Below are 3,172 nucleotides of genomic sequence, written 5' to 3' on the forward strand. Positions count from 1 at the left end.
TGTCAGCACAAACTTGTAGATTTCCTCCTAAGACCGTCGAGACGCCTCCACGTGAGTCTCGAAAAGTACTCACCCGTCTGTTGAACTGCGCATGTCTTGTCCTTGAGGTTCAGCGCCTCAGAGTGGGCACACGCAGCCCCGTTCGTTTACGTGGGTGACATCACCGCCACGAACTCTAGTACTAAATATAACCTCTTTGTGTGGGTGACATCACTGCCACGAACTCTAGTACTAAATATAACCTCTTTGTGTGGGTGACATCACTGCCACGAACTCTAGTACTAAATATAACCTCTTTGTGTGGGTGACATCACTGCCACGAACTCTGGATGTAGGTAGTCCTTCGTTGCCGAAAATGACAATGAATCCAGCAGCTCACCTGTGGACGTGCATGTGGCCGGCTGTGCAATCCGATCCTGGATGTACAATGTGGGGACACTGGAATGTCGTGGTTGTGGCGGTTGGCTTATGTCTCCTCTCTCTTCTGATAGTCATCTTCTCCCAGTAGTTGGTATCACTGTTTCTGCTGGCAATACGGACGGCACTGCGCCAGACGTTCCTTTCGGAGGCAGTTCTTTCGAATTCTTTGTTGGTAACCTGTGCAAACTGGAGGTTTTCCTTTATCGTGTCTTTGAGCCGCTCTTTTTTGGCCTTCCCAAATTTGTTTTGCCACTTGCGAGTTTACCGTACAACAGTTGTTTGGGCATTCGGTGGTCTTCCATGCGGATGACATGGCCGACCCATCTCAGTTGGGCTTTGACGAGCATGCTTTCTATGCTTTGTTAGCTTGATCGGTTGAGGACCTCAATATTGGTGATGAGGTCTTGCCACCGGATGCCGAGTATGCTGCGGAGAGTCCTTCGGTGGAAATTAGTTCTTAATAGAACATCTTTGGTACCATCCAACGATTTACTTTCTCCCTGTGTTGTCCTGGGCTTGAGGCAAACCTGAGTAACGGTACATTTTGGCACACTCACTGCATTCTTAGACTCAGGGAAATACATGGAAAATAATTCCTAAAGCAATTTCAATTGAAGATGTAAAAACTATCGCAGTTTGGAAAGCTAGTTCTATCTTCTGAAAACACAAACACACGTCACACGTTTTGTCATGACTCACCTCAGTGATTGTTCCTGGAACACCAAATTATGTTACCACAGTATGGTGTAATTGGTCGCGTTGAAGCTCAAGGGGGCTAACGCGAAACATACTGTTTTGAGAAAATCAAAGGTAACGTTTTTGCCCCTTGTTCAGTTTCTTTAAAAGACAAGGAAAGTTTTGTCTATAACCAGACAAATACATACACCAATGAAACCAAACTTTTCCTATAGGTAGGGCAATGCCCACTTTTGGTGTAGGTCAAAGTTTCTGGAAACCCCCGAAATCTGGGTTAGCCCGCATGTCCTTAAAAGTGACCAAGTTTTGTCAAAGGGAATGTAATCGTTGGATCGTACTGGTATTCAAATTGTATCGATATTGTCAAAAGGTGCGTGGCTGTAATACCGCGCGGCTTTCATATGTTTTTTCACTGTTTTTTTCCGAAAGATCACAGCTCTGGGGTTTTCGCTATCAAGAAGTCAGATTCTAGGCCTATGTCTGAGTGGTTTTGGTTCCAGAGCTAATGGAAAGAAAATAATGAAAGCGATGACGCCTTTCTGCAAACACCGCCTAGTGGTTTCTGCCACTCCCTCGATACTCTGCCGACTGGCTTCTCCTTGTATCTTTTTCCTGCTACAGTTCAGGACGGACTTTTTGAAAATCTTTACCTCTCGGTATCTTTTTCTTCTTATAGTTCAGAACAATATCTATAAGTTATCTATTTTTTGTTCTATAGTTCAGAACAACATCTAAAAGTTCTCTATTTTTTGTTCTATAGTTCAGGACAACATCTAAAAGTTCTCTATTTTTTGTTCTATAGTTCAGGACAACATCTAAAAGTTCTCTATTTTTTGTTCTATAGCTCAGGACAGCATCTAAAAGTTCTCTATTTTATGTTCTATAGCTCAGGACAACATCTAAAAGTTCTCTATTTTTTTGTTCTATAGTTCAGGACAACATCTATAAGTTCTTTATTTTTTGTTCTATAGTTCAGGACAACATCTAAAAGTTCTCTATTTTTTGTTCTATAGTTCAGGACGAACTTATATCTCTTCCTCTCCAAATCTTTTTCTTTTTAAAGTTCTTGACAGACTTTTAAATTTGGCACTTACAACACATATAGATCTAGGTCAAACACACGACGGCTAGAGGCGTTGCGAGAGAGAAACATGCACAGAAAAAAACAAGGAGAGAATCAGGTCGACAGAAGGTTAGATAAAGGAAAAGTGGGACAAATCTCAGCAGAGCACCACACCCACCAACCACCCACTGACCACTCACTGACCACCCACTGACCACCCGCCGACCACCCACCGACCACCCACGCACAACTCAGTGACTTGATGAAGTTCGTAGGTTCGAATCTCGCAAAGAGCCTCCACCCCACGTTATGCTCCCGGGAAAAGCACTTCACACCCCTTTCCCTCTCTTCACCCAGGTAGGAACAGGCACCAAGACAGAGGTAGAGAAAGTGTTCTCAGTAGGTTGCTGTTATGACGCCTGTAATCGGCAGCTTGCACTGTATGCTTCATGGGAATCAGAGCACGTTTCTGAGCGTTCTGGCGTCTGTTGAGATAACAAAAGTAGTGAAGAGCATTGAGCAAGCTCTGGAGCATGGATGACAGCTATCTATCTATCTATCTATAAATACCCCCCCCCCCCAAATCCAGGGCAGTGCTAATGACTGAAGTGTCTTTAGACCATTCCCAAAGGGGGGACATTAACATGTTCTTATGCACAGTAGAATTGTAAATGGGCTGATTCATCAATGTCATGCCCATACTGTGCTGAAACAACATTCGGGGAACTGCAGCTTTTTCTTTCCTCATCCCTACAGTCATCATTTTTCCTCTACTTCTTTTGTATGTTTGTCACTCTCTTGTGACCTGCTATTTCCGGGGTGCCTTGATAGTCGAGGCAGACTTTGTGCTGTTGAGGCTAGAGAAGTGAACAGAGTAAGTCTGATTCCCCCGTTTGGACTTCTCTGTTGACATCCACCCCTTGGAGCTCATATGACCTTATGCAGATGCGAGAGCCGTACATTCTTACAAAAAACAACCCCTCCCCCCCTATA

This window comes from Aplysia californica, unplaced genomic scaffold (assembly GCF_000002075.1).
Source record: "Aplysia californica isolate F4 #8 unplaced genomic scaffold, AplCal3.0 scaffold00807, whole genome shotgun sequence".
Lineage (NCBI taxonomy): Eukaryota > Metazoa > Mollusca > Gastropoda > Aplysiida > Aplysiidae > Aplysia > Aplysia californica.